The following is a 26,099-nucleotide window of genomic DNA, read 5'->3' as shown; positions in this document are numbered from 1 at the left end:
CCACCCAAAAAAGAAAATAATTGACAAACATCTGGTAGGGTTTTAGGAATTTGGTTCATATCTATTCACTCCCATCATCAGTTAATTGTACTGTAGGTCTCTACTGTGTACCTACTTAGAAATATTAAAGACAAAGTAAGTATGTTCGTGTCACTATATACAACCCTGAGATTCATTTTCTTGCAGGCACTTGCAGGAAAATAAAGAAATACAATAGAATTGTTGAAAAACTATACATAAACAAAGACTGACAAACAACAAATGTGCAAAAGAAGACAAATAATGCAAATAAGGGAAAAATAATACCATGAATATGAGACTCCTTGTGACGGAATCTGTAAGTTGTGGAATCAGTTCAGGGTTGAGGTGCAGGAAGTTATCCACACCATTTCAGGATGGTTGTAGGGTAATACCTATTCCTGATCCTGGTTACATCAGACCTAACGCTCCTGTACTTCCTGCCCGATGGTGGTAGTGTGAAGTGAGAATAGCCTGAATGGTGGGGGCCCTTGAAATATCAGGACAAACCTTGTTTTGGTGACTCTATTGGCAAGAGAAGCTACCAAACACAAAATGACATTTGATAACCTAAAAAAAAGGTATATAATGGTAAGCTCTGAGCACTTTGTTTAAGGAAATTCAATTCAATAAAAATTGTTGCATGTTCACTAACAGTTCCATAATGTTCTGAAAAGTAAACTTTCTGTTTATGCGTTCCTGGTGTGTGTTGGCATCATGCCCAATGCTTTAAAAGCCAAATACTGTAGTTCTCCTAAAATATCTTAAACTAGGATGTAGCGATCTATGTTTATCTTCGTGCAGGTTATCAAAGTGTTCCTGGTCAGACGTTTGCAGTGTGAGACTGCACTCATTGTTATTAGAGAAAGATATTATCAGGTCAACCAGCTTACAAGACATTTAAAAGTTTCCTTTTTAGGCTATGTATTATACATATAGCTTCACTTTTTAATTCATCTAGGTATAGTACGTTTGGTGTCATTGACTGTAAGCTTGTAAAAAGAATCAAAAAGCCTATGGTTGTACGATTCAGCAATATTTCCATCTTTCATCACCTGTGCTTCAGCAAAAAACATCAAGCACTTCTTTCAGCTTTTATCACCTATTTAATGTACTGTCACCTTCAACGTCTTAAAGACCTCCAGACAGAGTTGTTCTCCTCTGCATGGATATTTAGCATTTCAACTTTGTTTATATTCTGTAGTAACATCTTCAAAATACTAGATTGCTTCACATTTTATTTCTTTGACCTTCTTTGTACTGTTTTTTCCACAACACAAAACATTTTGAAATGGAAACAGCAAGTGCTGGAACGAAGGGTGCTGGACCTGAAATGCTATTTGCTATTCCTCTCTACAGATGCTGCCTGACCCACTGATTGTGCTTCAAAGTAATTTATTATTAAAGCACATTTTCATCGCCACGTACTACACCGACATTCGCTTTCTTGCGGGCATTCACAGTGAACACACAGAAACACAACTGAATCATGAAAACCTGCACACGCTTCCTTTACAAACAAGGGGTGCTGTAATCCAAGCAACACACACAAAATGCTAAGGAACTCAGCAGGCCAACCAGCATCTATGGAAAAGAGTACAGTTGACGTTTCAGGCTGAGACCCTTAGCATTCTGTGTGTGTTTCACATACTTTCTTTATTTCAGATTTCCAACATCTGCAGATTTTTTTTTTGGTTTTTCCACTCCACAAAGGGTTAAATGCACAAAAAATGCATTGGAAATCAAAACAGAATAGGGAACAGAAAATAGAAAATAGAAAACATCAGTGATGTTTAGAGGCTGACAGCCTAGCACAGAACAAGCAACACAGGAGCATACGTTTTCGGCTTTATGGGATTAGACCAGGTCAGTTTTCTTTAGATAAGTGCTCTGTGACAGGGCCAAATGTCTGGATAATGAATGTAACACAGGAAGCCATTTCTATTTCTCAGTGCATGGTTTGACTGAACATCTTATGTGGGTTTACGGCCATACAAGGATCACTCTCTCACAGACACCTCCATCCTGGCTGCACCTCCTTTAAATAAGTTAGCCATTCCCAAATTCTTACCTGCACGTGAAATGTTTCTGAATTGTATGGTTCCAAGTTAACTGGTCAGACTGACATAGACACCAGTGACAGAAGACTCAAGTGCTAAATTCATGAAGCAAAAGCTAAATGGTACCTGTTATGGGCATGAGGAGCTGGCATTTAGAAGGGTTTCTTTAAACATCAATTTTCACGAGTATTCATGAAGGAGTAATATTCTTAATTAATATATTACTTCCTTTCTGCTTATCATACAACTGGCATTTTAGGACAACAATGAAGATTTTTTATGTTGTTTCCATAACAATTTTTTTACCAGTCAGGGTTGACAGCCCTGAGCTGAAACCCCAAACCTGGAGGACTGGTGGAGCATTGTTAGTCTGTCCTCTACCCTTTGACCTCTTTGGCATGAGTGATCTACCAGGAGTCAAAGCGCAAGGCCCTGACTCCAAACAACATAGGTCTCTGGGTCATTTAGGCACACAAGCCTCTAATCCCATGGCAAGTTAGCGATCCTCTTGAAGGTTAATTAATATATAGTCTGATAAAATGACCGATAATTGTGTCACAAAGGGTCTTAGAATGGCATTTTGGCTGTGGACACAAAATTGGGTCAATGAAGAGCAATAGTCAGAGCAGATGTACCCTGAGAGAGCTGAACCATTTGGCATGAAGTGGGATTTGTCAGGTAAACCGGACGTAAAGTACACACCCTTTCTATTTGGTGTAGTATCTGTATTAATATGAGTCTTGCCAGGTACAAAGAAATTCAGAATCCTCAAACTCAAATCAGGTTTGGATTGGCTGGGAGCAGGACCATTTACGGTTTGATTTCATTACTTATCCAAGCAGTCCTCCAGGTGTCCGTCTCGCTGAGGAGTCTCTGTATTTTCTGTCAGCGTTTTGGATAGTGAAATAGTTTCAGTAAGAAATTGGACAAATAAATCTAAAAAATGTGAAATAAATCCTATCATGAATGTCTGAGAATTAACAAAGCCAATATCCTGAACTGAAGTAAACTGAATACTCCTGGACTCCTGGTCTGATGGTGATATTCGATGTGTTGTTTTCTTGCTTTTCACTATTTGCACAATTTGTTCTTTTTGTCGCGTGTTGGGTGCTTTGTATGGGTTCCACGGAGTTTCTTTGTTTCATGGCTGCCTGTGGAAGGAGGAATCTCAGAGATGTATTCAGTATAGATACTTCAATAATCTCAGTCCTGATGAAGGGTCTCGGCTCGAACTGCAAGCTGTTTACTCTTTTCCACAGACACTTCTTGACTTGCTAAATCCTTCCAGCATTTTGTGTGTGTTGCTATAAATGTGCTTTGAATCTTTGAATTCTCTTGAATCCTCAGAAGGAACAGAAGCTGTCCAATCTAATAAAAACCCAATATGAGGACACTTCAAGATCAGTTTTCAAGATTCTGCATACCCTTATGAATCATTTTACCATTTTAACTTTAAATCCTTGCTCCTCTTCCTGATTAGGTATTTATTGTGGAATTTTGACCTCCTCATCAAGGTCATCTCTGTTGGGTACAAACCCTTAATATATATACTTAAATGTACAGAACCTAACTGATACAGCCAGTTTTGGTTGTATCACCATAGGACTCAGAACAAAATACAGAGAGAGGCATGTTTTTTGTTACACGCACCTTCTGTCATCTTATCTGGCCTGTGCTTGCTGGCGTTCAGAAGAATGAAGGGAAATCTCATTGAAACCAGTCGAATATTGAAAGGCCTAATGAACATGGAGAGGACATTTCCAATAGTGGGAGATTCTAGGACCACAGTACGAGTAAATCCCTTTAGAACAGAGATGAGGAGAAATTACTTTAGCCGGAGGGTGTTGGATCTGTGGAATTGATTGCCACAGGCAGTTGTGGAGCCCAAGTCATTCGGTATAGTTAAAGTGGAGGTTGATACATACTTGATTAATAAGGGCATCAAATGTTTTCGGGTGAAGATTGAAGAATGGGGTAGAGAGGGATAATAAATCACTCATGAGGGAATGGTAGAGCAAATTCAATGACTGGCCTAATTCAGCTCCTATGTCTTATGGTCCTGTGATCGAACATACATCTGAAACATTGTGTTATTGTTTTATTATTACACTCTGTGCCCCTCATTTATAAATCTCACAATTCTATTGACTATTATGTTATCTACCTTAAAAAAAACTATTCTTCAAAGAATAATGCTTTTAAAGCATCAAGGCTCTGTCCATGAGAAATTTCAGTGTTTTTTCTAGTTAGTGTTTCCATCCTGGATTATTTTCCCAAATCTGTTTAACTTTGTGGACTTTGACAACTTGCCTTGTGGAACAATCCTGAAGAGAGGCAGCTTGCAAGTAGAAATAACAATTAAAATTTCCTCAGATGGCAATGATAGAGCATCACAGGCGAAAAGTAAAGATCGTTACCATTCCACTGCCTTGTTAGGAGTTACACGTCTTGCATCTTGCAGGAGTGGAGCTGGTACAAAGCAATACACAAATTTAACATTTGGCTTTCTAGACTTTACATGTACTTGACCCACTCACACTACCACTGTTCCAATAATCAATCCTCTCTGTGAACAGAGTTGTCAAAGACTGCCAGCTAATGTACATTGCAAAATTGCCAATTACTTAGTATGCGTGATGTTGAATTATTTTTCCCCAGATAAACAGTTTGAGTGTATACTAGTTTTCCTCCTTTAGATTAAGTATTGATCTCAGGTTTATAGGTGAGTAAAGAAAAGCCACTCAAAGTACTACACACCAGATTTGGGGTGCCATGGTAGCGCAGGGCAGTGGTTAGAACAGCGCTTTACAGTACAGGTGACCTGGGTTCAATTCCAGGCACTGGCTGTAAGGAGTCTGCATGTTCTCCCCATGGGTTTCAAGTCAAGTCAAGCCAAGTCACTTTTTATTGTCATTTCGACCATAACTGCTGGTACAGTGCACAATAAAAACGAGACAACGTTTTTCAGGACCACGGTGCTACATGAGACAGTACAAAAACTACACTGAACTACGTAAAAACAACACAGGAAATAACTACACTAGACTACAGGACTGCATAAAGTGCACAAAACAGTGCAGGCATTACAAGAAATAATAGAAAAGACAATAAGTACAGTAGAGGGCAGTAAGTTGGTGTCAGTCCAGGCTCTGAGGAGTCTGATAGCTTGGGGGAAGAAACTGTTACATAGTTTCCTCCCACAGTCTAAAGACGTACCAGTTAGTGGGTTAGTTGGTCATTCTAAGTTGTCCTGTAATTAGGCTAGAATTAAATTGGGAGATTGCTGGGTCGTGTGGTTTGAAGAGCTAGGTGGGCTTTTCCACGCTGTGTGGATTCTTTGCAGGAGGCCTGCTTCGGCTGCTCCAGTCTTTGTGTCTGTGAGCTCCAATACACTTTGCTCTGCTGTGGGAAGAATTGAGGCTGAGGCTGTGGGCCTGGTCCAGCTGCTCCGGGCTTCGTTTCTCTGGACTCACTTTCATTCTAAGTACTTCATTCTCGTTTTTACCATTTGCTTGATACGTGTGTTTTTTTCCTCTCGTGTATTGGATCTGTGTTGCTCTTTTTTCTGAATGGGTTCTTGTTTTGTGGCTGCCTGTAAGGACACGAATTTCAAAGTTGTGTAACGTATAATGATAATAAATGTACAGTACTTTGAAGTTCAGTGACATATAAAACATATACTATGCATAATTTCTGTATGTGAAAACTTGTAATAATTCTGCAATTTGGTTTTAGAGCAAAAGGCAGTCTAAACCACTGAGATGGAAAGACTTACGGAATGATCAAAACCAGAGTACACTGGCAAAGAGGATTTTACTTGGGAGTCAAAACATGCTAACATGATACAAGCTTCATTTTCTAAACCGCAAACATCTTTTACTTTTGGAATTAAATTCCTTGCAATGATTTTTTTTTCTAATTTGGAGGACCTCGGCTGCTGCTGCTGCATTTCTTTCAGTCAGATCTGATGTTTTACTGTTATTTTGTAAGAGATATAGATCTGCAGTGCAGTGCATTTGCAATCTAAACAAACCCCTCTCTCTACTTCCCAGTTCTGCCCAGAAATCAATTGGTGTAAAGAATCTTCCGATATCTTCCTGCATGTGAAGAGCTCTATAAAGATGCTCACATAAGTTGTCTGACAATGCTCTGCTGAGCTCTTCAGCTGAAGATCCTGGCAAAAGACTGACAAAACTCATCCAAACGTAAAAAACTGGAGCCAAGTCTGGCTGTCTGAGCTAAAACCATGATTTGAATTCTGGTCCTTTGATCAGGAATTTGGCAATTCAGCTCCTCCAGATCACTCCTTTCAAAGAAAGCACTTAATTATTATGTTTTACAGATGGTTTTATGATTCGCAAGTTTTTTTTTTTGAATAGGACCGGACCTCAAGTCGTTGGTAGAAAATTAGTGAGGATGTTAGCTGCAAGCAGTCTGGAACAAATTAGATTTCTGTTTATTCTCATTCATTCAGTTTCTCAATTTGTTTGAAATGGCCATGTCAAAAAAGATGCTACTGTGAATTTAGATAGACCAGAGACAGCAATGAAAAAAATGAATAGAGGTTTTTAGAGGTGCGCCATAAAATTAAAGAATCAAAGGGCATTTATTATCAAAGTATGTATAAACTTATCCAACCTTGAGATTTGTTTGCTTACAGGCAGTCGCAAAGCAAGGAACCTGAAAGAACCCAATTTTTTTTTAAGTGACCAACCCCAGTGCAAACAGAGAAAAAGAGGAAAAAACAAAGTAAGTCATGCAAACAATAGAAGCGAGCAACAGCGTTCTAAACCAATTGAGTCCTTAAGTCCAAATCCCCGGAGCAGCTTGGAGTAGGCCCAAAGCCTCAGTATTCAGTTCGTCATATTAACAGTGCATATCGCCGCAAAGTTTGCAGACATGAAGCATAGCAGCTCACAGAGTGAGAAGCCCCCAGTCTATCTGGGTAGGCATTTAAATTGTCCGAACCTTGCACTAGGAACTGGGCCCCACTGTGACAAATTGTTCCTGGCCTGGATTTCACTGCCGAAGAAGCCGTTCTTGACGTCTCCAAATCAGTTGCAAAATCTTATAAAGCTATTTGTAAAACACCTTTTCCTGCCTATGGGAGGAGAGCACATCACATTTTGCTGTGACTGTCACCAATAAGACTCATTGCCTCCAGTATCTGCTGCCTGTCCCCCCCTGACATTGATTAAAAAAAGGCTGTCTTGGTAAAAGACTGGTAGAATAAGGGGTAGGCCATTTAGAACAGAGATGTGGAAAAACTTTTTCACCCAGAGAGTGTTGGATATGTGGAATGCTCTGCCCCAGAAGGCAGTGGAGGCCAAATCTCTGGATGCATTCAAGAGAGAGTTAGATAGAGCTCTTATAGACAGCAGGGTCAAGGGATATGGGGAGAGGGTAGGAACGGGGTACTGATTGTGTATGATCAGCCATGATCACAGTGAATGGGGGTGCTGGCTAGAAGGGCCAAATGGCCTACTCCTGCACCTACTGTCTATTGTCTATAAAACTGAAATTAAGGGGAGAAAAATCCTCAATTTGTCACGGTGAGCTCTGGCAATGACTGAACCCAGGTGCGGAGGAACAACAGATGCCCATGTAGAGATGGAAACTAGAGTTGTACATAGGAATCCCTACAGACATCCGTGGCACGATCAAGTGACACTTCAAGACAAATCATTCTGAACACAAAGCCCCCTGTAATGGGCACTAAACAGGAGTCCACTTTAAATAATCATAGAATGCTGAAAACATGCGCCCATCACAATTAACTTGACAAGACTAAACAGAAAGCACAAGGGCTTAACAACTCTAGTTAAGACAATTAGTAAATACAGGTGCGAGAAACCTTCAAACCTAAGTTCTACGACTCATTGCAGGACACATGATACAAATAGTTAGTGCCAGATCTTACACAAGAGATGATGTTGTGGTTGTTGACGATCAGATTCAGGAAGGTTAGAAGTAGCTATGTTCATTAATAATTGTTCAAATTCAATTCTATTTGCAAGTCTTCAGCAAATGAAGCAGCTCATGCCTGCATGGAGCAAGATCCAGACTTCATTTCGACATGAGTTGCCAAATGACAAGTAACATTATTGCCATGAAGGTCTAGGTGTTGTCATTCTTCTCTTCTTCCACCCAACCCCCAAAACGCTCACAACAGACACTCAAGTGGTCAACTTTGACCAGAAACTGGACCAGACCATCTACAGAAACACTGCCCAAGGTTGGGTATCCTTCAATAAGTTACTCAACTGCTGGTTTCCCAAAGTCCTAACACCATCAGCAAGGCATAAAACTGAAGGCATTTAACTTCCCTAATATTGATTGGCACCTGATTAGTTCCAAGGGTTTAGATGGGGCAGAGTTTGTTAAGTGTGTCCAGGATGGATTCCTGTCACAGTATGTTGACAGGCCGACTAGGGGGAATGCCATACTAGATCTAGTATTAGGTAACAAACTGGGTCAGGTCACAGATCTGTCAGTGGGTGAGCATCTGGGGGACGGTGATCACCGTTCCCTGACCTTGAGCATTATCATGGAAAAGGATAGAATCAGAGAGGACAGGAAAATTTTTAATTGGGGGAGGGCAAATTATGAGGCTATAAGGTTAGAACTTGCAAGTGTGAATTGGGATGATGCTTTTGCAGGAAAATGTACTATGGATATGTGGTTGATGTTTAAGGATCTATTGCAGGATGTTAGGGATAAATTTGTCCCGGTGAGGAAGATAAAGAATAGTAGGGTGAAGGAACCATGGGTGACAAGTGAGGTAGAAAACCTAGTCAGGTGGAAGAAGGCAGCATACATGAGGTTTAGGAAGCAAGGATCAGATGGGTCAATTGAGGAATATAGGGTAGCAAGAATGGAGCTTAAGAAGGGGCTAAGAAGAGCAAGAAGGGAGCATGAGAAGGCCTTGATGAGTAGGGGAAAGGAAAATCCCAAGGCATTCTTCAATTATGTGAAGAACAAAAGGATGACAGGAGTGAAGGTTGGACCGATTAGAGATAAAGGTGGGAAGCTGTGCCTGGAGGCTGTGAAAGTGAGTGAGGTCCTCAATGAATACTTCTCTTCGGTATTCACCAATGAGAGGGAACTTGATGATGGTGAGGACAATATGAGTGAGGTTGATGTTCTGGAGCATGTTGATATTAAGGGAGAGGAGGTGTTAGAGTTGTAAAAAAACATTTAGACGGATAAGTCCCCAGGGCCTGACGGAATATTCCCCAGGCTGTTCCACGAGGCGAGGGAAGAGATTGCTGAACATCTGGCTAGGATCTTTATGTCCTCATTGTCCATGGGAATGGTACCAGAGGACTGGGGGGAGGCAAATGTTGTCCCCTTGTTCAAAAAAGGTAGTAGGGATAGTCCGGGTAATTATAGACCAGTGAGCCTTACGTCTGTGGTGGGAAAGCTGTTGGAAAAGATTCTTAGAGATAGGATCTGTAGGCATTTAGAGAATCATGGTCTGATCAGGGACAGTCAGCATGGCTTTGTGAAGGGCAGATCATGTCTAACAAGCCTGATAGAGCTCTTTGAGGAGGTGACCAGGCATATAGATGAGGGTAGTGCAGTGGATGTGATCCACATGGATTTTAGTAAGGCATTTGACAAGGTTCCACACGGTAGGCTTATTCAGAAAGTCAGGAGGCATGGGATCCAGGGAAGTTTGGCAAGGTGGATTCAGAATTGGTTTGCCTGCAGAAGGCAGAGTGTTGTGGTGGAGGGAGTACATTCAGATTGGAGGGTTGTGACTAGTGGTGTCCCACAAGGATCTGTTCTGGGACCTCTACTTTTCGTGATTTTTATTAACGACTTGGATGCGGGGTTAGAAGTCTGGGTTGGCAAGTTTGCAGAATACACAAGGGTTGGTGGTGGTGTAGATAATGTAGAGGATTGTCGAAGATTGCAGAGAGACATTGATAGGATGCAGAAGTGGCAGATGGAGGTCAACCCGGAGAAGTGTGAGGTGGTACACCTTGGATGGACAAACTCCAAGGCAGAGTACAAAGTAAATGGCAGGATACGTGGAGGTGTGGAGGAGCAGAGGGATCTGGGGGTACATGTCCACAGATCCCTGAAAGTTGCTTCACAGGTAGGTAGGGTAGTTAAGAAGGCTTATGGGGTGTTACCTTTCATAAGTTGAGGGATAGAGTTTAAGAGACGCGATGTAATGCTGCAGCTCTATAAAACTCTAGTTAGGCCACACTTGGAGTACTGTGTCCAGTTCTGGTCGCCTCACTATAGGAAGGATGTGGAAGCATTGGAAAGGGTACAGAGGAGATTTACCAGGATGCTGCCTGGTTTAGAGAGTATGCATTATGATCAGAGATTAAGGGAGCTAGGGCTTTACTCTCTGGAGAGAAGGAGGATGAGAGGAGACATGATAGAGGTGTACAAGATATTAAGAGAAATAGACAGAGTGGACAGCCAGCACCTCTTCCCCAGGGCACCACTGCTCAGAACAAGAGGACATGGCTTTAAGGTAAGGGGAGGGAAGTTCAAGGGGGATATTAGAGGAGGGTTTTTTACTCAGAGAGTGGTTGGTACATGGAATGCACTGCCTGAGTCAGCGGTGGAGGCAGATACACTAGTGAAATTTAAGAGACTACTAGACAGGTATATGGAGGAATTTAAGGTGGGGGTTTATATGGGAGACAGGGTTTGAGGGTCAGTACAACATTGTGGGCTGAAGGGCCTGTAATGTGCTGTACTGTTCTATGTTCTATGAAATATGATGGAATATCTTTCACTTGTCTTGAAGGGTGCAGCTCAAGCAACACTCACAAAGCTTGCGCCAACCAAGACAAAGCTACCTGCTTACCTCTTGCCCCAGCAGCCATGCAAACTACTCATTCCCTCCACTGCTACTGCACTGTGGCTACGGGGTGTTTCATCTGCAAGTTATTCACCTAGGGCAGTGTTTCAAATCATTGCCCAGATCCGCAGTGTGTAACACCAAAAGATGTATGAATCATCTGCATATTTCCCCTTAAGCACACTGTCCTGATTCAGAAGTAAATCGACAATTTGCTCCTCCATTGTCATCAGATCCGGAACCAGGAATACCCTCCCAAGCACTGTGGTAGGACTTTCATCAGAAGTGCTGTGGCAGTTCCAAGAAGAAACTCGTGAACATCTCCAAGGCAATTGAATATGGACAATAAACACTGCTAGCAATACTCAAAGTACATCGTGTACCACTGTGTTCAGAATGCTACGTGATGGTATTACAGCAGAAAATAGTTCAAAAGTTCAAAGCACATTTATTATCAAATGATGTATGCTATATACACCCTTGAGATTTGTCTCCTAACAGTCAGTCAGCAAACAAGAAACCTGATGATACCCGTTAAAAAAGACCACCCAATGTGCAAAATAATTAACAAATCATGCAAACCATAAAAATAACTTTCAGAACCAAAGTTCATGAAAATGAGATCACTGCCATGAAGCCAGTCAAGACTGCAGGAGCCTGTTAATTGTAGGTCACAGCCTCATTTCAGTGCAGAGACAAGTAAACCTCATGGAGCAGTGAGCTGAACACCAGCTCGTCCCTCACCCTAGCCTTTTCAATGTGGCCCAGCACTTAAATCGTCTAAACCTTGGCTGGTTCCTTGCTTTCGGCCACAGGCCCCAGCACCACCTCAACTCTGCCTCGCCTCGGGTCTGTCACTTTGAACTGGCTCCAGGTCAACTTCAACAATGGCCAAACACTGGCTTGTTCCTCGGTCTCAGACCCAGGGCCCACTGCCTCGACTTGGCCCAACGCTCCACGCCACAGCCGTGCTGCACCTTCAAGGCTTCCGTTCACACCCCAAGAATGCCTTTTCAAAAGCTCAACTCCAAAAAGGAAGTTACAGGCTATTTATTGGAGTAATCGTTGTCCAGAAAGGTTGTGATTAATGGAGCAGTTAGTTAATTTGTTTGCTGCCAGTAAGGCATCGCTGTGTTTCACCAACGCCATCGCAGTGAATGAATGTGAAACAGCTAGATCACTAAGTCCATCACAATGTGTACCATACCTTACCTGGTCCTCATTGTGTCATGTGCATTCATGTACAGAAGTGCATTGCACAACTGACCAGCACTTCCCTGATTTTGTAGACGCATGTGTAATCCACAGAAACCCCAGCCATTCACGGAGAAGCATGCAGTAGATAGCGCGCTTGGGCACATACATATGGCTAGGCTGCCTAAAAGATGCTCGCACAGTGTTGTATTTGTCAACGTGGAGCGGAGAGCAAGTTTGTAAATCTGGCGGGAGCAAAGAATGTTGGGAATGGTGCAGGTGGAGAACCATGGGACAGGTGGGAGAGGAGGAATACCAGGAGCCTGGATGGAGTGGGTGCACAGTATGGCCTGACTCACTGTGATGTAAAGTGAGTGCGTCTGAACAAAATTCCAGACCTTGCAAGTCTGGTGCTTGGAACTTGTCTCAGATGCATTCTATTCAAGTTAAAGACTTGCGTGTCCTCAGTGCCTTCACACCAGTCACAAATTCAACTACAAGACAATAGCCGATGAAACTTCCCCACCACTACACAAAATGTAGATGTCTCTCAGCATCTTAATGGTGAAAGGATACATTGGACATTGGCTGATACAGAATTTGGCTGTGGTGGGCCCTAAGAAAGAATCATTCACCATCCCAATAGTTACTGATGATGAAGCATATCTTTCCAGGTGATGAAGACAATTTTTTTTGTGGTGCGTCCCCACAGTACTAAATCTAGTATTAAATAAAGGATTTTAAATTAGTCATAAGAAAATTTTAAATTTTACTTTTTAGTTCAGCCTGTTTATATTTCTCATCTGCCTCAGAAATGTAGACAGCCCTTTACATTTGATTTTTTGCATCAGAGAAGCAACATTATGCCTGGGAAATTAGATATGGTCGCAGTTTGGTTCCAGCCACTCAGCTCATTGACTGTGCTGATGAACTCGCTGGAATTTAGAAGAATGAGAGGGGCTTCTCATTGAAACCCATCAAACACTAAAAGGCCCAGACAGAGTGGATGTGGAGAGTTTGTTTCATATAGAGGGTGAGTCAAAGGCCAGAGGGCACAGCCTCAGAAAGGAGGGATGTTCATTTCGAACTGAGAAGAAAAGGAACTTCTTTAGCTGGAGTGTAGTGAATCTGTGGAATTACAGTGCCACAGGTGGGTGTGTAGGCAAAGTCATTTAAAGTGGAAGTGGGTAAGTTCTTGATTATTTACGTCATTGAAGGTTATGGGGAGAAGTCAGGAAAATGTTGTTGAGGGGAATAATAAATCAGCTATGACGGAATGGCAGAGCAGTCTTGATAGGCCATTCTGCTAATATGTCTTATGGTCCTCTGATCTCTCTCATTTTGCCCAGAGAAAACCTGAGCTGGATGTCTTTTTTTGTTTTCACACCATTCTCTGTAAACACTAGAGACTGTTGTGCATGAAAATTCTTGGAAATCAGCAGTTTCTGAGCTACTCAAACCACCCTTTCTGGCACCAACATTCATTCCACAGTCAACATCACTTGGATTGTATTTCTACCCCATCCTGATGTTTGGTCTAAACAACAACTGAACCTCTTGACCATGTCTTCATGCTTTTGTGCTTTGAGTTGCTGACGCATGATTGGTTAACTGGATATTTGCATAAATGAGCAGGTGCACAGGTGCACCTATCGAAGTGGCCACTGAGTTTCTGTATTGTGTTTTGCACCTTGGTCCCAGGGGAACACTGATTCATTTAGCTATATACATGTGTACAGTTGAATGACATTAGACAAGAACTTGAACATGAACTATTTCCTATGTGCATGATGATGTTACTAACATTTTAATAAATAGATATGACATACTGTAACTGCATAAAGCTAGGTGGCATTACTGAAGATTAAGAAATGTGATTAGATTGGGCAGGAATACTCAAAGAATCTAGATATTATAGGGTGGATATGTTGGCCACTCCAAAGTGCAGTTCAATACATTTGGGAGAACTATCTTGACTGCGCCCTGGTTTTCTCCAATAGATTTTCTCATTTGTCACTGACTTTAATTTTGGTGCATTGAACAAGGAAATGAAATGTGAAGGCATTCTGGCAAACATAACCAAGGCAAGAATACTTTAAGAGACTTTAGGAAATTGCAAATGTAATTTCAGCCATTTCTCTGCAGAGGTGAGAGGCGGAGGAAAAGAAGTGATCAATTAAAATGAAGCGAGCAGTGTGAAGATCAAGTCTGCACGTGAGGCTCTCAGAAGCAAATACAGAGCACCCTTGATTCATGAATAAAGCATTTTGAATGTGAATGGAAGAGCTTCTGCTGTAGAACTCCAGTCAGACACCAATTTGTCACCAATGACGAAAAAATGATGCATGTGCTATAGACATTTGACGCAAGCGACATTTGTTCACTGTTGATTGCAAAAACCATTGCAGGCATAACTTTAATAAAGAGATGTAGTTATTAGTGTGAGATCTTCAAGAGATGAAAATTGTATTCTGGGATATTACTAACACATACTTATGTAATTAAATACATTATTGATGTCAATGTCAAAATGAAAACTATTTTAAGAGATGATTTGCTGCATTAGGACTTGAAGACAAATATTCCAATAAGCCTGTGCTGATATCAAATGGTAGTTGTAGAATTCTAGCCTTCGTCGTCTTAATGCATTGCTCTACGATTATTATATAATTTAGGTTTAAGTCATCAAAACCATGATTTGAAACTAAGAATAATCTCATGTCATCCAGCTATAGCAAGAGGTAGATATAGAAACAGTCAATAGTGAATGTTAAAAATGAATCTTCTCTGCGTATATTGAAAGGGTTTTACTATGTCATAATATTGGAAAGATTACATTATATTGTATATGCTGAACCCTGTGATCTTTTACCCTGTCGTTCACATCTTTTCACCCTACTATTTTGTTAAGCCAGATAAAACACTTGGAATAGTCTTGGTTCAATGAAATGTGGTTTCTGAATCAGTAAGAATGCATTTCATAGTATGGTTAAACTCTTGTTAAAAGGACATAAACTTAAGTTTCAGACAATTAAAAATTCTGGCAGAATGCTAGATAATTTTTTCTCCAAGGGTACTAAGTGTGTGTTGTGTTGGTATAAACCATTTGCTCCTTTTATTTCCAGCTTTGTATTTCTTTTAACCCCTCGAATCATGTTATGGTTGACAGGATTCAAATTATGCAGATTATCCCCCTCCAAGTTTCACCTATCGCCTGGCATTTCTCTCTCCCCTCCCCCCAACATTTCAAATCTACTCCTCAGCTTTTTTTTCTCCAATCCTGTCAGAGGGTTTTTGGCCCAAAATATAGACTGCACTTTTTTCCATAAATGTTGCCCGGCCTGCTGAGTTCCTTCAGCATTTTATGTGTATTGATCAAATTATGCAGGTTTATTTCATTTTTTAAGGCCAGGCTGCCTAGCAATACCCAACAACACCGATTACCCCAGAGGTGGCCAACCTTTTACATTCAATGTGCCAATTTTTTCACGCACAAGTTCAGATGCGATTTTTTTCATGCACGAGTTATATATTAACATATTTTTACAAGAATTGTGGGGGTACAAGGGTTGTTTCACATCTGAACTCGTGTGAAAAAATTGATGCATGGATTAGCCTAAACTAATCATGGGACAATTCACAATGACCTATCAACCTATCCGGTACGTCTTTGGACCTTGGGAGAAAATCAGGACACCTGGAGAAACACACACATTCGAAAGGGCAAGTGTACAAACTCCTTACAGAACAGCACTAGAATTGAACTCCAATCAGCGGAATGACCTGAACTGCAACAGCATCAATCCTATGGGTTTTTGTTTTAAATTTCTATGTATTTATTTATTTACGTGTTTAACACGTTCAGTGTGGCAATGGCCCTGATGGGTCTGAACAAGTTAATATGGGAATAACTTTATTCAACTTACATGCCCCATCATTGAAATGTTCCCATAACCAATGGACTTGCTTTCAAGGACTCCTCATCTTATGTTCTCTATATTTATTGTTTATTCATTTATGATTATTATTTCTTCTTTTTGTATTTGCACAGTTTGTTTTCTTCTGCACCTGGTTGAAAGCCCTGGGCAGTTGGGCAGTCTTTTGTTGATTCTGTTTTGGTTATTATTCTATAAATACTTATTATTTCTATAGAGTATGCCCACAGAAAGTGAATCTCAGAGTGGTTTATGGTGACATATATGCACTTTGATAATAAATTTACGTTGAACTTTGAACTTTTAGAGCTTAAAGCATTCAGGTAACATTTTGTAATTAATTAGTCAGAAGATTGCTGTGAATTTATTTAATATTCACTCCAGTTTTCAATCAAATTTAATTTAAATAATTTACTGAGAATACTGTTATTGTATACTGAGATAACTTAGTATTGAAAGGTGACAGCAGATGTGTTGTCTCAGTGGAAAGTAAGTATGCAAATAATCAGTGTTTATTCTGTATTCGTAATCTGCAAATTTCACATTATGAGTAATCTGTCTCCATGTGAAATGTTCTATGGCCTGCTGTTCTGATCAGGTATTGCGTAATTGTTTATTGGGCTGTTTGCTGGTTTTTATGCTTAATTTACTTGAAAACACCTAAAATCTATGCAAATCCCAACCTGCAATCTGATTTTTAAAAATTCAAATTAGTTGTTCCAAGCTGAAAATTATTCACTATACTGAGTTAGTACTGATTACTTCATTAAAACATCACACACAAAAAATAGAATTATGGAACATTTGAGAAACAGGTAGAGTATATCTCATTATGACTTAAAGAGTTATTCCAAATTAAGCCCAAAAGGTGAAATCCCGCTTTACAACAACTGAACCTTCAAAGTTCAAACTCCAAAGTAAATTTATTATCGAAGTACATATATGTCACCATATACAATCCTGAGATTCATTTTCTAGCAGGCATGCTCAAAAATTCAACAACCACAATAGAATCAGTGTAAGACCATGCCAACAGGGTGCACAACCAGCGTTCAAAAGACAATTAAAAAATAGAAAAAGAAATAATTTTAAAAATAAATACATAAATAAGCACTAAATATTAAGAACATGAGATGAGGAGTACTAGGAAGTAAGTCCATAGGCTCCGGGAACAGTTCAGTGATGGGGCAAGTGAAGATGAGTGAAGTTATCCTCTCTGGTTCAGGATCATGATAGTTGTGGAGTAATAACTTGTGCTTGCATTGTATAAGCTGTCAATGGCATAAACAATTTAAGATCACAATGAGAAAAGTTAAAAATTGTGCTATAGTAAACCTGATCTTAACTCATATGCACATATCAGCATCACATTTAAGATTTACGTAATTGCTTAATATACTCCAGTAGTCCGAGATGTTTTGCAGGATCATTGTCAGCGTTTAGCAACTTGCCACATGAGGATGTGAGTGCAGATAACCAAACCTTCGAAAAGAAATACTTTTTAAAGAGAGGAAGGAGAGAGACGTACACAGAGCTTTAGGGAGGGAATTATGGAGTCTGGGGTCTGGGCAGCTTTAGATAAAGCCACCATTGTTGGAATAATTAAAGTTTGACATGATCAAGTATCCAAAATATAAAGAGCTCAGATACCATGGAGAATTGTAGGGCTGGAGGAGTTTGTAGAGATAGTGTCAGGGCAAGACTCTAGAGGCATGTGAAATAGTTATGTTAAATTTCAAGTGGATTTTTTATATGTGTATATAGGTGAAGATTTGTTTTACTATAGCACAAACTTCTTTTGTTTTACGGTTGAACGGTTTGTCCCATTGACAACTTGCACAGAAGATTGCAGTTAAGTTTCATAGGGCTGAAGCTGTTAAACATATATCTATGGTACAGTGTTTATGTAAGCAGCTGTCGAAGGTTTCTGAAATGTTTGGGATGATTTAGTTCGGGAGGAACCTGGTCAGAGAGATATCCCTCTATTCTCCACTGATCAAAGAGGTCGCTGTGACAGGTAAGGACCAGCATTTTAAGCAGCCAGCTGTAAACTGGTATGATGAATGTAGCGAATTTCACACATTAAGCTAGCAGCATGTATATTGTTATAATAAATGCAACTATATATTAAGGAATCCTTTCAATGCATAATGGTTTCTTTAATTCAGCAGCATTATAGCGAGCAGTGCAGACATTTATAAAGTAGAGCTTCCTTCTCAGTAACCAATGATTCTGCTTTTCAACTGTGCTATAGACCAGCACTTAACTGTAAATATGCACACACCAGTCTTGAAAAATCAGTAGTAATGAATTCCATCAACCCTTTCCTACTGATAAAAATACTCCCTTTACAAATTGAGAGATACAGCACAGTAACAGGCCCTTTGGCCCAATGAGCCCATACTATCCAATTACACCCATATGACCAACTCACCTACCAACCCTACACCTTTGGAATACAGAAGGTGCTCCTTACAGGCAGTGGCAGAACATGAACATAGGTGGATGGCCCTGTAATAACATTTCACTCACCACTACAGTATGGTGCCGCTCCCTGTAGCAGAGGATAGTTACGATCCATCAACCTTTAGGGTCATGTTGCTGATATTTTTCTATCTTATTAAAATGCAAGCAGATAATATTGAAAACTTTACCTTGCTTTGCCATGTATTTTGATATTAATGAATATCTGCTCTGAGGGAATATTTGTAATAGTTCAAAAGAAAGGCAGTAATAAGATAAAGCTGCAGTTAACATATGTACACAGATGAAGAAAAGACTTTGAACTTTGAGTGGGATTACTAAGCAGTAACTTGTGGAAGCACAAGTTCAAAAGACAATGAACTGATACGAAGTGCTATAACCCTAAAGAAGTTCGGGCCTTGGCTTCCTACAGGCGGATGTTGTAAGAGATTGGGAGGAAGTTAAGGAGACTTCTTGTAGACGTAGATTTTCCTCTCTGGCGTGATCACTCCTGGAAGTGAGACAAAGCACCTCACACATCTGAGCCCATGCTGACACTGGTGACATGTGCAGGGTCACATTCAATTAACGAATCTACTTCGTTTCCCATCTTTGATTGAAGCTTCGTTCCTGTGTGGACGGTGGGGGCATGGAGTTAGGCTCAGCTTGTGGGATTTAAGTGGCTTCAGCAGCTTAAAGGGCCACTCTTGCCTTTACACCTCCACCCTTCATTTGTAGTTATTCAATCATAATCATAAAAGTTTATGAGTATGATATTGGTTGTTTGTTTTCCCTTATCCATGCATTTATCCAAATGCATATACCACCTTGCTGCATGGATAAAGTATGAAATTGCTCCTGGCCTAACTATGATAGGCAGAGGTTCCCATATCAGTCTTTTCAGTCACCTCAGAATCTACAGAACTGGGGAAAGCAAGAGGTTCTCGATCATCAGCACCCTTAAACTTCTACGTATTAACTTTATTCTAAAAAAATTAGTGCTTATTGACTCAATCTGTGACAGAGCACCCCAGAGTTCAACAACTCTCTGGATAAGTCCCACACAATTTTGTATTGATAAACTTTCCTCAACTCTCTGGATAAGTCCCACACAATTTTGTATTGATAAACTTTCCTCAACTAAAGAGAAGATTTTCTCCTATTAACTGTAAATATATTTCATAATTTTATGTTTTGCACATTAATCTGCCGTAACCAAGAGTTATATGAAATTTCAGTATTGTTCAGGTCATAACTGATTCAATATTTATTATCAAGGATAATTTCCTTTCGGGATTGTTTCAAGGACTATAGATATGGTATGTATATATCTCTGTCTATATTCCTTGAAAAGCACGTGTTGTACTAGCTGCTTCAAAAATCACTCTGTTTTACTTGTAGAAGACTCACCAGCAGCAATAAATAAATATCAGAATCGGAATGAGTTTTACTATCACCAGCATATGTCATGAAATTTGTTGTCTTAGAGTGCAATACATAATAGAAAAAATGCAAATTACAGTAAACATATATTTAATTTAACTATTATGTATGTAGTGCAAAATAGAAATAAAAAGGTAGCAAGGTAGTCTTCATGGGTTCAGTGCCATTCCGAAATTGAATGGCAGAGGGGAAGAAGCTGTTCCTGAATCATTGAGTGTGTGCCTTCAGGCTTCTGTACCTCCTTCCTGATGGTAGCAATGAGAAGAAGGCATGACCTGGGGGATGGGTTCCGAAATGATAGATGCCGCCTTTGAGGAGTTGCTCCTTGAAGATGTCCTGGGTACTATGGAGGCTAATGCCCATGGTGCTAAGCTTACATCTCTCTGCAGCTTATATATGGTGCCCCACCCCACTTCTGATGCAGCCAGTTAATATGGCTTTGCCAAAAGCACCACATCTTGGGGACAATTTAAAAATTAGACTGAGATTCCTTCCTATTTCTTGCAATACCTGGCTGCAGTTTGGTGATATTCTATATCATTGTAAACATCATACTTGCACCTTTACATTCTTAGCAAACAGAAGAGCAATGTGTTTCACTACTCTACTTTTACCACCCATCTCTGTATCCTAGCTATATCCTGTTGTAACATAGCAATAAAATTTGTATACCTCCATGTCATCTGCAAACTTGATAATCTACACCCCTCCATTTCCTTTTCCAGGTCATTTATAAATATCACAAAGAGTAAAGGTTCTAGTACAGATCTCTGCTGAACACCACCAGTCACCGACCTCCAGGGGGAATATGCCCCTTCGACCATCATGCCCTGCTCTCTGTGGGCAAGCCAATTCTGAATGCACAAGCCTTCAAACCATGACAAGGTTGTGGTACTCTTGAACGATCCCTAAGAAACTATGAATCTCTAAATGCTCATAATCCTATCTCAAAGAATCCTCTCCAATAGTTTGCTCACAACTGATGTATGACTCACTTGTCTATAATTAGAAGCATACAAACACAGAAAACCTACAGCACAAAACAGGCCTTTCAGCCCACAAAGCTGTGCCGAACATATCCCTACCTTAGAACCACCTAGGCTTTACTCATAGCCCTCTATTTTTCTAAGGTCCATGTAGCAATCCAGGAGTCTCTTAAAAGACCCTATCATATCCGTCTCCACCGCCGCCACCGGCAGCCCATTCCACGCACCCACCACAATCTGCGTAAAAAACTTACCCTGACATCCCCTCTGTAGCTACTTCCAAGCACCATAAAACTATGCCTTCTCATGCTAGCCGTTTCAGCCCTGGGGAGAAGCCTCTGACTACACACACAATTAACGCCTCTTATTATCTTTTACACCTCTAATAATTCCCAACAATATTCTGCTGCTTAAGCAGTCTATCTCAACGAAACAAAATGCTGATACGCATACATTCCACTTTCAGCTTACTAAAATTGACTACATTTATAGCAACTGAGTTATACAATCTTCTGCAGCATTACAAAGTCCAGAATCATCTATTGCCCAATTAAGCTTGACTACGTCAACTTCAGAGTTTACCCAGCATGGAATAGTAATATGACCTGTATTCCACGCCCTACAAATTTTAAATTGTCTATTATAGACCAGTGAGTCTGACTTTAGTGGTGGGCAATTTGTTGGAGAAGATCCTGAGAGGCAGGGTTAATGAGCATTTGGAGAGACATAATCCAATCAGGGATAGTCAGCACGGCTTTGTTAACGGTAGGTCGTACCTTACAAGCCTGATTGAATTATTTGAGGAAGTAACAAAACACATTTATGAAGGTAGAGTAGTGGATGTAGTGTATATGGATTTCAGTAAAGCATTTGATAAAGTTCCCTATGTAAGGGTCCTTCAGAAAGTAAGGAGGCATGGGATCCAAGGAGACCTTGCTTTGTGGATTCAGAATTGGCTTGCCCACAGAAGGCAAAGGGTGGTTGCAGATGGTCCATATTCTGCATGGAGGTCAGTGACTGATGGTGTTCTGCAGGGATCTTTTCTGGGACTCTTTCTGATTTTTGCAAATGACCTGGATGAAGAAGTAAAAGGGTGGGTTAGTAAGTTTGCTGATGACACCAAATTTGGGGGTGTTGTGGATAGTCTGGAGGGTTGCAGAGGTTACAGCGAAACATTGATAGGATGCATAACTGGGCTGTGAAATGGCTGATGGACTTCCACCCAGGTAAGTGTGAAGTGGTTCATTTTGGTAGGTCAAATTTGAAGACAGAATATAATATTAATGGTAAGACTCTTGGCAGTGTTGAAGATCTGTGAGACCTTGGGATCCGTGTCCGTAGGATACTCAAAGCTGCTGCGCAGGTTGACTGTGTTGTTAAGAAGGCATATGGTGTGTTGGCCTTCATCAACCATGGGATTGAGTTCAAAAGCCATGAGGTAATGTTACAGCTATATAAGACCTTGGACAGACCCCACTTGGAGTATTGCGTTCAGTTCTGGTCTCCACTCTATAGGAAGGATGTGGAAACCATAGAAAGGGTGCAGGGGAGATTTACAAGGATGTTGCCTGGATTGGAGGGCATAACCTATGAGAATGGGTTGAGTGAACTTGGCCTTTTTTCCTTGGAGAGACGGAGGATGGGAGGTGACCTGATAGTGGTGTATAAGATGATGAGGAGTATTGATCATGTGGATAGTCAGAGGCTTTTTGGCCAGGGCCTAAATGGCTAACATGAGGGGGCACAGTATTAAGGCACTTGGAAATAGATACTGAGGGGATGTCAGGGATAGGCTTTTCACACAGAGAGTGGTGAGTAAGTGAAATGCACTGTTGTCAGCGGTGGTGGAAACGGATAAAATAGGGTCTTCTAGGAGCCACTTAGATAGGTACATGGAGCTTAGAAAAATAGAGTGCTAAGCGCTAGGGAAATTCTAGGCAGTTTCTAGAGCAGGTTACATGGTCAGCACAACATTGTAGGCCGAAGGGCCTGTAATGCGCTGTAAATTTCTATGTTCTATGTTCTTTATTTATTTCTATTGTTGTTTTTAATTTATTGCTAGAGACACTAAAATATGAGAAAGATTATTCGTCTGTTTGTTATGTACCAATTCATTTGACCTTGGTGATCATGGTCTTTCCAGGACCTTGATAGTTCATGGAAATTTTTTCTACAAAAATGGTTTGCCATTGACCTTTTACTGGGCAGTGTCTTTACAGGACGGGTGACCCCAGCCATTATCAACACTCTTCAGAGATTATCTGCCTGGCATCAGTGGTCACATAACCAGGACTTGTGATATGCACCAGTTACTCACACAACCATCCACCACCTGCTCCCATGGCATCACGTGACCCTGATGAAGGGTCTCGGCCCAAAACCTCAACTGTTTACTCTTTTCCAAAGATGCTGCCTGGCCTGCTGAGTTCCTCCAGCATTTTGTGTGTGTTGCCCAGGAATTTCTACAAGTTATTCCTTAATCACAGAAAACCTCAAAAATAGGAAAGAGGAACAAAAATGCTGGGAATCTGAAGTAAAAACAGAAAATCCTGGAAGTACTCTACAGGTCAGGCAACACGCTGGTGTATGGTCAGGTGAGAGCTGACCTGGCAATTATAAGTTTTGTCTCCTGTCACATGAAGTTCAGAACCCAAAAATCAAATATAGGCAAGGAAACCTTCTTCTGATCGTCAACTAAATCCCTTGCTCATCTGATAGAAACATAGATAACCTACAGCGCTCTACAGGCCCTTCGGCCCACAATGCTGTGCCAAGCATCTACTTACTTAGAAATTACCTAAGGTTACCCATAGCCCTCTATTTTTCTAAGCTCCATGTACCTAGCCATTGTCGCCAGTGGCACATCTGCGCACTCACCACTCTCTGCGTAAAAAACTTACCCCTGACATCACCTCTGTACCCGTACCTGATGAATAGGTCTCTCTCTTTTTAGATCACAACTTTCACAAAGCTCCATTGTAACATTCACATGATGCTTACTTTGGATCAGGGGATTTAATGCCATCTGCAAGGGAGACTCAGTAGTACCAGTGATGGAAATCTAATGGAGCCATCGGGTTGAACCTTCAGCAGATGGTGAAGGAAGAAAACTAAGTGAGTGAAGAAAAAAATGGAGAACTATGATTCAATTATTGGACACATTTACATTACAAATTGAAATTATGTGAAATCATACACACAGTGGCCATTTTGTTTTTGGTACAGCTGTACCTCTGCTCATTAATGCAAATATCTAATCAGCCAATCGTGTTTCAACAGCTCAATGCATAAAAGCATGCAGATATGGTCAAGAGGTTCAGTGGATGTTTAGACTAAACATGGAACAGGGAAGAAATGCTATCTCAGTTGCTTTGATTGTTGGTGCCAGATGGGGTGGTTTGTTTATCTCAGAAACTGCTGATCTCCTGGGGTTTTCACATGTAACCACCTCCAGATATTAAAGAGAATGGTACAAAGAATAACATTCGGTGAGCAGCAGTTCAGAGGGCAAAAACATCTTGTTAAGGAGCGATGTCAGAGGAGAATGGCTATTCTGGTTCAGGTTGATAGTAATTCAAACATCTATGCATTACAATGGTGGTGTGCAAAAGAGCATCTCTGCACATTGAACCTTGAAATAGATGGACTACAGCAACAGAAGACCACTGTATATTCAGTGCCCACATTATTAGGTACAGGAAGTACGTCATAAAGTGGTCACCAAGTGCAGATTTAAATCATTGTTAAATCAGTGCATATATTTCAATTTCAGTTCTGACTAAAGATCACAGACCTGAAGCATTGACTATTTCTCTTTCCACAGATGCTGCTTCCAGCATTTTCTGTTTTTATCTGATATTTCCAAAAACAAATTTACACTTTCCAGCTGATGTGTTTTTGGCTCTGTTTTGTTCTTCCTTCCTGGAGTCAGAGTCAATTAGTCATTTCAAAAGATCTGCTGGAATGATCAACTTAATGTCCATGACATCATCAGCAACAAATGTGATTAATTTGCCATGTTCCATTTCCACACAAACCACTGACATCTGTATGATCTTTATTATTATTCTTCCATCCTAATGCCTGCAAGGCTGCCTGATTCTCTTCAAAAGTTTGGGGGTCCTGAGGCAAAGACTGCCTTAACATTGTTGGTAGTTCAGTTCCTTGACACACAGATATCACTGTATGACCATTTTATGGAGGGGGTAGCTCTTGATAAGTTGAGCTGCTTTAATAGAAGAATAATTGTGCTTTGTGCTGTCTGTAGTTAATTCATTTCTTCAGTCAAGATTTCTGTCCTGAACTGATTCTCTGGGGACTAGATCAATGCAGCGCTGCATTATGTTGGAGTCTAAACTGACAATTTCAAGACAACAATGTTCTGATTTATTAACGAAGGTTTTAACTGTGTCAATGAAATAGCATGAGAAGCAATTTTGTTTTTTTCGTTACTTTTCTTGGGTCTCTTGGTTATAATTGTAGATTGTTAACCATCACTTTTGAAACGGTAGTTGTTACTAGAGTTTGGACAAGTATGTGGATAGTAGGAATATGGAGGGCATTCAGGTCAATGGGAGTAGGCAGTTTAAATAGTTTTGACAAGGACTAGATGGGCCAAATGACCTGATTTTGTGCTGTACTTCTCTATTACTTTACAGCACACCATAAAGCCTACCTCTCTATGCATGAGCTTGTTTTTTCTTCATATTCAGTCAAATGAACCAGTGGCTAAACATTTTCTATACATCAATCCTACCAAATTCTTTCACATTCTTAAAGATAAAGTCATCCTTCATTCTTCTAAAGAAAGGACCCAGCTGTGCGGCCTTTTCCAGAAACCTCTCAAAATAAAAGCAGTAATGTTGTGGTTTATGCAGTCAATGCAATAATCACATAATAAAATACAGTGCCTTGGAAATTTATTCAGCCTCCACAACTATGTTCACATTTTACGGTCTCATTTTCTAAACTTAAAATATATTGAGGTAGGATCTTCAAGCTAATCTATAAGTCATTGTGCATCATCTCAAATCAAAACAAAAAATCCAAAAACAATCAACAATTTACCTGAAGTTAAAAACCAAATCTGTGAGGCTGAAGAAGTATTTATCCCTTTCATATTTACTATGCTAACTTTTCTCAGGTGCAATACTGTATATCACCTTTCCAACTC

At 40.4% G+C, this 26,099-nt stretch overlaps 1 long non-coding RNA gene across 1 annotated transcript in view; it reads left to right on the top strand.

Moving 5' to 3' along the window:
* The window catches only part of LOC132384331 (uncharacterized), a 42,308-nt gene extending 27,775 nt beyond the window's left edge, over positions 1–14,533 (top strand). Inside the window, exon 3 of the long non-coding RNA XR_009508866.1 lies at positions 14,245–14,533. This is a non-coding gene — a long non-coding RNA (uncharacterized LOC132384331). The remainder of the gene's footprint in view (positions 1–14,244) is intronic.
* Positions 14,534–26,099: the final 11,566 nt, after the last annotated feature.

The sequence above is a fragment of the Hypanus sabinus genome, chromosome 1 (assembly GCF_030144855.1).
Source record: "Hypanus sabinus isolate sHypSab1 chromosome 1, sHypSab1.hap1, whole genome shotgun sequence".
In the NCBI taxonomy this organism is placed as follows: domain Eukaryota; kingdom Metazoa; phylum Chordata; class Chondrichthyes; order Myliobatiformes; family Dasyatidae; genus Hypanus; species Hypanus sabinus.
The sequence above is the reverse complement of the archived record's forward strand: the minus strand, read 5'-3'. Positions and strand labels throughout refer to the sequence as shown.